A 10932-nucleotide genomic window follows, 5' to 3' on the forward strand; every position below is an offset into this window, starting at 1 on the left:
AGCCACCTCTGAGGGTCTCCATCGGCAGAAAGCTAGAAACAGGAGCTGAAACCAAACTTTGAATCCAGGTACGGTAGCATAGGCTAAAGGCATCCCTGCCACTACAACCATCATCTATGTTCTATAATATTTCAGATTACAGTTTTTCAAGATGAGATAATAGCTTTCTCTTTTCCAATTTGGTCTTAGAAAAGGAAGAACAAAATCGTTATTAATTTAATTGCTTTTTCCTAGATCACTTGCAATGCTTGGCAGCAGTACATGGTAGGAATAATAAGCACTTGGGATTCAATTGGACTTGAAATCATATCCTGATTCAGGCCATTTATTGGAGTGAGAAAGGATCTTGAAAGCCTGAGTTATATGCATCATATTTTTCTTTTTAAAGATTAATTGTATTATTGTTATTTATTATTTTTATGTATTTATGTGAAAGGCAGTGTTAGAAAAGGAGAGAGAGAAAGTGAAAGATCTTCCAACTGCTGGTTGACTCTCAGAATGACTGCAATGGCCAAAATGGAGCTGATCTGAAGCCAACACCCTGGATCCTCTTCCAGACCTCCCATATGGGTACAGTGGTCCAAGGAACTAAGCCACCCTTTGCTCCTTTCCCAGGCTATAGCAGGGGGCTGGATCAGAAGCACAGCAGCTTGGACATGAACCCAGTGACCCTATGGGATGCCAATGCTGCAGGTGGAAGCTTAGCCAGCCATAACACAGTGATGGCTCCATGTGCATCTCTTGTAGGTAGCTCCAAGAGTATTCTCCCCATAAGGAGAGGCACCTGCATTCCTTGGGAATATTAGAGCAGAGAGATAAAGAGAAAGGACAGCCAACTGTAGTGCTTTAACTTTTAATACAGACTTTTGAGAGCAAGAATAGAATGTTGTCAGGGGAGCAGATCACAGGATATCTGCATAATCCTCTCCCTCTTCCCAAGGGGAGGTTCCAGAAACTTGGTAGTGTACAGGAGTAGGAGAAACCAGGAAGGAAGAGAGCTGGAGGTAGAGGGTTGAGGAGATGGGGGTAGAGTGGAGGGGGGAGCTCTGTAAGGGTCCTGGGAGAAGAAATGGGACCAGCAGTGGCATGCCTTCTCCATGAAGAGCTTCTGAGAAGACATGCTGGGACTGTTCCGCAGAGATTGCATTGGCATCTAAAATGAGTTGTGAACGTGCGAGAGTCTCCCAGGTGGCTTTGATATGCAGCCAACATAATGCAAAGCACAGGAGATGTCTTCAAAGAACTGTAAAACGTGTGTTATGAAACAGCTATGCAGGGATTTGTAAAAAAAAAACTTGCAACAAAATAACTTATTTTTTCCCCAAACATGTTCAAATACCCTTGTGATGTTTGAGAGCATAGGCACTTAATAACCCTAGGCCTGTCACTTGCCTCTTCTCCATTACTTCCACCATTAGTCTCATGCCCTCATCAGGTCAAATGTAAGTAACTACAAAAGCTTCCTCACTATGTCAGACTGATTTTCAGGATAAAAATGTTGCTTTTTGTCATCACCATGACTGGAATCAACTGATGAGTTAAGCTCTACTTTTGAAGTGCCACGTCTCTAGAATTAAATGTTTTCAATAAATGTGTGCTGTTCTTTCCTAGCAATCTCTTCTGATTTTCTGCCTTTATGTAAATTTAGTTGCTTAAGAAAAATATATTAAATCGTGCCCTTTGTCTATCCAATTGATTTTTTTTGTGCCTGTCACTGTGTATGTGTGTTAATTTACCAGTCTTCAAAGCCATTCCTACAACACATGAAAAGAGTGTTAGTTTATCCGTTTACATTTGGTGAAGTTTTAAAATAAACAGTTTTGACACAGGCTTTTAAAATCCCTGCTCCTCCTCCAAGTATGATCTGGACAAGCAACATCAATATCACCCTTGCAGCTTCAGAAACTGGGGCTCGGTTGTAGATTCGGTGGATCTGAAACTCAGAAAGGGAAATGTAGTGATATACTTGGGAGATTAATTTGCACATGGCAGCCAAACACGTCATGCAAGTTTAAGTACTAAGTTAACCTAACATGCATCGTATAGGAGGTTCTCAGTCAACTGTTGATTGAAGACAAATACTAATTATGCCAGAAAGAACTAGAACTAGAACTGGAAAGCCAAAGCCAAAGCGAAAGCCAGGAGCCTTGAACTCCATCAAGTCTCCTACAAGTGTGGTGGGGGCTGAGGCCTTGGGCCATTATCTCCTGCTTTACCAGGTGCGTAAGCAGGGCGGGGAGCTGAGTCAAGCAAAATATCCCTGATTCAAGCCAGCACTCTTATGTGGGATACAGCAACACTATAACACTGTCCCACATAGAACCAGTATTATACTGATTGTTGCTAACTTGAGGAAAGGTTGAATTGCAAAATGCAAAGGGAAAATTTTCTTAGTAACTCATTATTATTGCTTGGAGACTACTGAAAAACAGTCTCATCAAACAACCTCATCAAACAGCAGTGATAACCTCACAATAAAAGTGTTTAGTGCAGCTTTTAATGTGATCTTCAACGATGAACATGTTTAATAACATAACAATTCACTCTGTAGTGTTGTCTATAGCATGTTTTTAAAAACATAATGATTAGATCCCTACTTCTGTTCTTGTATAAATATTACTCAAAATGGATTAAGTCTAAATGTAAGACTTGAGACTATGAGGTAGCTGGAGGAAAATATAGTAGAAGCATTTCAAGACATTGGTGTAGGTGAGGACTTCTTGGCTAAATCCTTCAGAGTTCAGGCAAAAAAGCAAAATCAGACAATGGGATTATGTCAAAAGCAGACGTTTTTGCAAATATACTCATCAGTAGAGTAAAGAGACACTGGCAGAATGGGAAGAAATACGTGCAAGCTACTTTTCAGACAAGGATTAAGGTCCAAAATATACTAGCAAATAAAAACTCAATGATACTACTACTACTACTACTAATAATAATAATAATAACTCCAATGAAGAAAATGGGGAAAGCCCCAACAGACAGTTTCCAAAACAAGAAACACAAGTGGGGCCCAGCGTAGTAGCCTAGTGGCTGAAGTCCTCTCGTTGCATGCACCGGGATCCCATATGGGCACCAGTTTTAATCCTGGCAGCCCTGCTTCCTGTCCAGCTCCCTGCTCGTGGCCTGGGAAAGCAGTCAAGGACAGCCCATATCCTTGGGACCCTGCACCCACGTGGGAGACCAGAAGAGGCTCTGATCTCCTAGCTTCGGATCGGTGTAGCTCCATCCGTTGTGGCCATTTGGGGAGTGAATCAGCAAATGGAATATCTTCTTCTCTGTCTCCCCTCCTCTCTGTGTATCTGACTTTCTAATAAAAGTAAATTAATTAATTAAATAAATGTTTAAGAAAAAATAAAAGAAGAAACACATAAGGCTAACACATATGTAAAAACTGCATAACATGTTTTCCTGGAAAAAATGCAAATCAAATTCACAAAGAAATCCTTCATTCCTATCAGAATGGCTGTTATACAGTAACAAATACTGGCCAGAATGTGGAGAGAAGAGGGATCATCATTTGGTCCAGCAATCCTACAGTGGGTACATACCCAATAGATACATTATATCAGGCTTATCAGCACCACTGTTTATAGCCACACTATTTACAGTGCCCAAAACATGAAATCCAACCAAGGTGTTCATCATCAGAAGAATGAATAAAGATGTTATATCTATATATACACACAATACACACAACACACACAACATGTTTTCTTGGGAGCTAAAATTACAAAAGAAAACAAGGTATATAAAAGAAAGAAATGCCTGTGTATTTCAATAATATTGCAACAAATATAGATTTGTCAAAGTTTGTTTATATCTCTGTCAAACAAATGACTAAACATTATTTAAAAAATGATCATGGAGCTGGCTCAGCAGGATATCAGATTCATCTTCTGCCAGCATCCCATGCGGGTTATTGATTCCGGTTCCAGCTGCTTCGCTTATGACCCAGCTCTCTGCTGATGTCCTAGGAGTAGAGTAAAGAAGATGATGGTGCCAAGTCCTTGGGCTCTGGCACCCACGTGGGAGACCCAGAAGAAGCTCCTGGCTCCTGGTTTTGGATCAGCTCATCTGTGGCTGTTGCGGCCACTTGGGAGTGAACCAGCTGATATAAGATCTTTCGCTTTATCCCTCCTTTTCTCTGTAAATCCAATCTACCTTTTCAATAAAAACAAATAAATCTTGAAAAAATAAATAATAGTGTTCCTTCTTTAAATAGTAATATTCATGAAAAGTTTTTGCGGATAGAGATTTTAAATATCTTAGTCTTGATTCTATGACTATTTGATGTCCAACTCAGAAATGGAACTTATTCTGTGGCCATTTTATTTTATTTTATTTTATTTTATTTTAGATTTATTTTATTTATTTTTATTGGAAAGGCAGATTTACAGAGAGAAGAAAAAACAGAGCAGAAGATCTTCTGCCCGCTGGTTCGTTCCCCAAGTGGCTACAACAACAAGATCTGAGCCAATCAGAAGCTACGAGCTTCTTCCAGGTCTCCCAAGCAGGTTCAGGGTCTGAAAGCTTTGGGCCATTCTCTACTGCTTTCCCAGGCCACAAACAGGGAGCTGGACAGGAAGTGGACCAGCCGGGGCATAACCTAGAGCCCAAATGGGATCTTGGTACTTAAAAGGTGAGGATTTAACCATTGAGCCATCGCACAGGGCCCTAACACTTTCTCGGTTATCAAAATAATTTATTTTCACCATATATTATGAGCCGAATGTTTCTGCGTTCCCAAAATTCATTTGTGAAATTCCAACACCCAACGTGATTGTATTTGGAGGTAGAGCCTCAGAGGAAGCAAGGAAGGTCAAGTGGGGTGGCCTAGGTGAAGCCCTGATTGATAGGGTTAGTTTTCTTGTAAGAGCCATGGTGCTCTCTCTTGCTGCCCTGGGAGGACACAGCAGGAAGGCAGGCAGAATTTTGCAAGCCCGAACAGCTTCCTTCCTAGCTCTGCCTTGATCACCGAGTCCCAGCCTGCAGAACTATGAGAAAATCAACGTGGCTGTTTGAGTCACTCAGGCTATGGTGGGTTATGATGCAGCCTGAGCCTTAGTTATCAAGTTTCTCTTCTGCTAATATCATAAAGAGGATGGAGGTAGTTTCATTTTGGCTGAGCTGTGACTTTGCAACTATGTGAACCCAAAGTTCTCTTCAGGTGTCTAAGAAGTTGCCGACAGTCTCTGCAGATGACTAAGAATTTACAGAAACATATTTCAGAGCCTCACTTATCCGGTGTGCAATTTTTGACACTCTTAATTACCAAATGTCACCTTTTCCATGGAGAAGATTAAAAGCCCCTTATGCCCCGTCCCCCTACCCCATAACACAAGAGAAAGACAGGGTCTGGGCGTGATAGCGTAGTGGTTAAAGTCCTCACCTTCAATGTGCCAGGATCCCATATGGTCGCCAGTTCTAATCCCGGAGGCCCTGTTTCCCATCCAGCTCCCAGCTTGTGGCCTGGGAAAGCAGTCGAGGACGTCCCAAAGCCTAGGGACCCTGCACCCGTGTGGGAGACCTGGAAGAGGTTCCTGGTTCCTGGCTTCGGATTGTCTCAGCTCTAGCTGTTGGGGAGCTGCTTGGGTACTGAACCATCGGACGGAAGATCTTCCCCTCTGTCTCTCCTCCTCTCTGTATATCCACCTTTTCAATTAAAAAAAAATCTTTTTTTTTTTTTAAAGAAAGACATTAGAAATCTGGTAAGTTTGTATACCCTTGCTGTTGTAGGATCTGACTGACTTCAATAGGAGTGAGAGGCATAAAACCTAAAATAAGGTTTATAAATTGTATTTTATTATAGTATAAATGTATTCAAGAAAGCCCTATTTAATATAAGTTCAAAATATAGTGAAAGTTACAATTACAGTATGAGATTAAGAAATTATGCTGAAATAAATTTTAGTTAATTGGCAGATATTCACAAAAATCATTAAGACAATATAGAGGAGTATGAATTCTTTTTGATTGAAAGTAGCAAACATGAAATGCTTTTATTAATCATAATCCCCTTTAACATCATGAAAAAGTCTGTAAGGACCTACTACTCCATGTTCTCAGTTGTGACACAAGGTTAGCTCAGTAGCTGGCAAACACGGTTGGCATATTTTGAATTTATATTTATAGAATGAATAATTAAACAAATAGTACAGCACCTTGAGGCTGTGAGCCTTAGCTATTTGGGAAATTTACTTACGCCTGAAGAGATTATCACTTCTTGATGGTTTAATTGCATTTCCAAAAGGAGTCGTTTGCTTTTTCAATGCTAACAGTGAAAAATTGGCTCATATATAGATTATTATTTTCACTTTTTTCATTTATTGGACTTACAAAGTATAATTGCACACAGTATAAAATTCTGTTGTTTCTTCAATAAAATTCCTTAACCATTCTGTGCTTTTCCTAGTGGAAAACACAACTCTGCTTCTTTTTCATTCTTTCCTAACTACAATTGAATGCAAGTAAAACTTAATCTTAATTCAATTCATTATTGTTTAGTGAATGTTTCCCCCCAAAAAGCAGGTGTTCTTTTTTATGAGATGAATTTGTTGTAATTAGAATAATTTGCTTCTCTCAGATGAAATACTGTCCAATATTCAGTGATCCGGAAGTATTCTTTGAATATTAAAGAAAAACTGTATTGTTGTTTTTTATTACTCCCTGATGAAATTGGACTTGGCAGGAGCAGCATCTGGGATAACGCCAAGTTTATTCTCAGAGTTTGCAATCAGAGAGCATGCTGTACCAGCAACCAAGGAAGTAATGTGCATAATTTGGGCCAGAGATGGACATTACGAGGGCCAGGGCAGGAGAGAAACTAACATGTATCCATTCTTGGCCATCAGTACAGTGAATTATAAAGATTCCTCAACTGTGCTTCTAGAAACCGGACAGAGTTCTCTGACTTCTTAACAAGCTGCTTTACCTCAGGAAGTTGCCTTTGCTCCTCTAGGAAATGTTTCCTTACATATAAAACAACATTTTGAAAATATATTGTAAAATTAATACTCTTTAGTGTTTCATAGGCTAGGGATAAGTTGAATAGAAATCACAAATACTCTTCATTGACTACAAAATGTTATAGACGTTAAAATCTTACCATTGTGTAGAGATTTTAAAATTTTAATCTGTATGAAGCTAGAGGCCACATCACACACTTAGCTTCAGTTTATCCTGCAAGATATTTAGAAGTCTCAGTTTAGCCTCCTAGGATTTTTGGACCTAAGCTTTTATCAAAACAGGCAGGTTGGATGTGTATGTAGTATTGTTTTGCCCTTTCCCCACATGTTTAAACTTTAGGCAGTTCTAAGTGTATGTACCTAAAGATGCGGATTTCTTAGCAGAGATGGGTGACCATTTTCTACAACTGTGAAAACAGTCGATTGAAAATTGTGTCAGACAAACCTGAGATCACAGGTTGTTTTAGCTAATTTTATCTAAACCTCAGTTTCTTCACATACAAGTGTAATGAATAACACTGTATTTGAGCTGATATTAAGACTAGATGAAACATTTAAAATCTTCATCTCACTAACTGCATATAAAAATGGATTCTTGTTAAATGTGTTATAACAATGAGTTTTATAGATCAGATGATTCTCTGTAATTCAGTTCCATTAAGATGATCTTGGCTTTCATTTGGATGAGAAAGTGTTGGAAACATCATAGGTTTGCATTGACATTGTTCTTTTATTTCATTACCTAAAAATGACGGCTTCATTATGATAACATTCATATACCATGACACACTCATTTAAGGCGTTCAATTCGATGATTTTTATTATATTCTCAGAGTTGTTCAAGTTGTTCAAACATCACCACACTCAATTTTAGAACATCCTTTTAGAAAGGGAAAAGAAATGTCATGCCTTTTAGCAGGTACTCTGCTTTTGTTCATTTTGTCTGTGAAAGTGAGCTAAAGCTCATTGTCTCACCTAGCCTGTTCTTGGAATACATGAATGCTGAATACATGGGCACTGCATGAGCGGACATCATAGCATGCAAATAATCTTGGTATCAATACTCAAATGTTTTAACAAAATGAATAAAATCAAACTCAGTCCTCTTTTAAAGTTTATAGTGTAACAAGCTATGAAGATAGGAACGTAGTTTTTTGTAAGCAATATCACTACCATATTATCCCCTCATATTCACACTTGGCATAAACCATTATTACTCTTGACTTAGTCTTCTGGAGAAATGGTGGTCCTGAAAAAATATTTCAAATTGGCAAACATTTTTGCAAGAATTTTTAAGGATGTAGAAGGTCATGAAACCTTCCTTCTCTCCTAACCAAAATTCATACTTTAAAAAAAACGCTTTGTAAAAAACACCTGCTTGATAAGTACACATAAATCTAAAGGACTGGATTATCCAAGAAGGATGAACTCTCAGCTGATGAGAGGTAAGAGAGGACCACTGGAAACTGCTGCTCTTGTTGAGATCCGAGTATATTAGTTTGGGGAGCAAAATTTCAGAGCAACGACACCCTCTGTTCATCAAAACAGAAGGCTGGTAAATATATAAGCTTATATATTTATGATATGTAATATATATATATTATATATATATATATATATATATATATATATATACTATGTAAAATATAAATATAAAAGAAATTAGCAGCTGGGAGTCAGTCAGGGTTGCCAGCAGGGGCAGGGAACTCTGTACCTCAGTCATTGCTTGCCTCTGTACTAATAGGTCTCTGGAATGAAGAACAGAATCACGATTTTAGCCCAGGTCCAGCACAGTGGCCTAGCAACTTGCACATGCCAGGATCCCATATGGGCACTGGTTCTAATTCCTGTACACCCACTTCCCATCCACGTCCCTGCTTGTGACCTGGGAAAGCAGTCGAGGAGAGCTTGAAGCCTTGGAACTCTGGACCCATGTGGGAGACTCAGAGGAGGCTCCTGGCTCCTGGCTTTGGATTTGCTCAGCTTTGACAGTTGCAGTCACTTGGGGAGTAAACCATCAGACAGAAGATCTTCTTCTCTGTCTCTCCTCCTCTCTGTATATCTGACTTTCCAATAAAAATAAATAAATTAAAAAGATTTTAGCCCAGACATTCCAACATAAGTTTATGTGTCACCAATGATGTCTTAATCACTGTGACAAGCGTTCACCCTAATTCTTTGAAATTCTTTAAATTTTAAATTCTTCAAAATTCTTTTAAAAAGCAAAGTGAATGAGCAGGCATTTTTCATAAGAAAAAATTCAAATGGCTAATAGACATAAGAAAAAATGCTCAGGCTCCCTAATTATCAGGGAAATACAAACAAAAACTATATTGAGATTTTACCTAACTCCAGTGAGACTGACCTACATTCAGAATTGTTCTATCAAGTCCTGTTGATGTGGATGTGGGGAGAAAGGTACTCTACTTCATTGTTGGTAGGAATATAAGCTAGTACAACCACTACGGAAGTCAGTATGGAGAATGTTAAGACAGGTGAACATTGATCTGCCATTTGAGCCAGCTATTCACTCCTGGGAATTTATCCAAAGGACAGTAAAATACGCATATGAGAAAGTGAGCTCTAATTCTATATTTGTAGCAGCACAATCTGCAATAGCAAAGACAGGGAAAAAACACAGATGCCCATCAAAAGAAGAATGGATAAAGAAACTGTCATATCTACTCTATGGAATTCCACTCAGCCATTAAAAAGAATGAAATTCTACCATTCACAACACGGTCCCAATTAGAGACAATTTCGCTTAGTGAAATAAGCCAATCCAGAAAGGACAAATATTATATGCTCTCTACGACATAAGGCAGCTTTCATGTAAAATAAAAGATCAGTAGATATATAGGCAAACATGGATATGCATATATTCATCTAGAGGAACTGTCTAATAGAGACTAGCATATCGAAAATGGAAGATACAATGCAGTACATATCTCCACTCCTCAATAAAAGATGGATCCCCAGTGAAAGTGTTAAATATATCTTGACAACAGTAACAGTACACCTACAGTGTCATAATACACTTAGAAGAGTGACGGGCTTATCTGTTATTGAAGAACTAACTATTGTAATAATATGGGGAACACAATGGGGGGAAGGTAACTGGAAAGCGGGGAAGGGACATTCCTGAGCCTATGGAACAGTGTCCTGCAAAAAATTTAAATAATGAAAGTATAGTAAACATAAGCTATGCTATTTTGATAATTGTAAATAATAACCTTAAAGTGATCGTTGTGGTACTTTACAATGATGGACTATCTGACCATGTCCATGCCTACATTGCTGGGAAATACTTCCACAACATCAGGAAGGATATCCATTGTGAAACTAAAGGGGGAATCAGGGTGGGGAAGGGGGAAGGACCTCGAGGAAGGGCACAGGAACCCCAGAGCCCATGGAACCACATCATAAAACAAAATAAAATATGTTTTAAAAAGTCCTAATCCGTCATATTGATATAACAACCCGAAAATTTGATGAGAAAGTAAAACATTTTTTAATTCTGAGTTTCTGTAGTTGTTAATCGGTAATTTTTTGTTTGTGTGTGAATGATCTATTTTATCTTTAGTTCAGATTATATTATGTACAGTTCTGCAAACTGTTACTTGGAAATAAGTGTTAAACAAAGTTTGGCCTAATAGATTTTTTTTTTCAAATTGCATGGTCACAATGGTAGTGCACAATGTGCTTTTATTTAATTAGGTTTCTTCTGTTTTACATAGTTATAACAGTTTTCTAAACAACACAGATGTAGGTCTTGGCACTGTGTAACATACAGACATAAGAGTGTTTTATGAGAAATGTAGTTGGATAGATTCCCAGCATTTTCCAAATGATTCCTGTAGGACAGTATAAAGGTAGCTAGATTGTAATAATTTTTTTCCATATCCTGAAAATGACTATAATATTTAACTGCTGTGAAATGATACCAAGAATTATAATGTAAATG

Source organism: Ochotona princeps, chromosome 23, assembly GCF_030435755.1.
Source record: "Ochotona princeps isolate mOchPri1 chromosome 23, mOchPri1.hap1, whole genome shotgun sequence".
In the NCBI taxonomy this organism is placed as follows: domain Eukaryota; kingdom Metazoa; phylum Chordata; class Mammalia; order Lagomorpha; family Ochotonidae; genus Ochotona; species Ochotona princeps.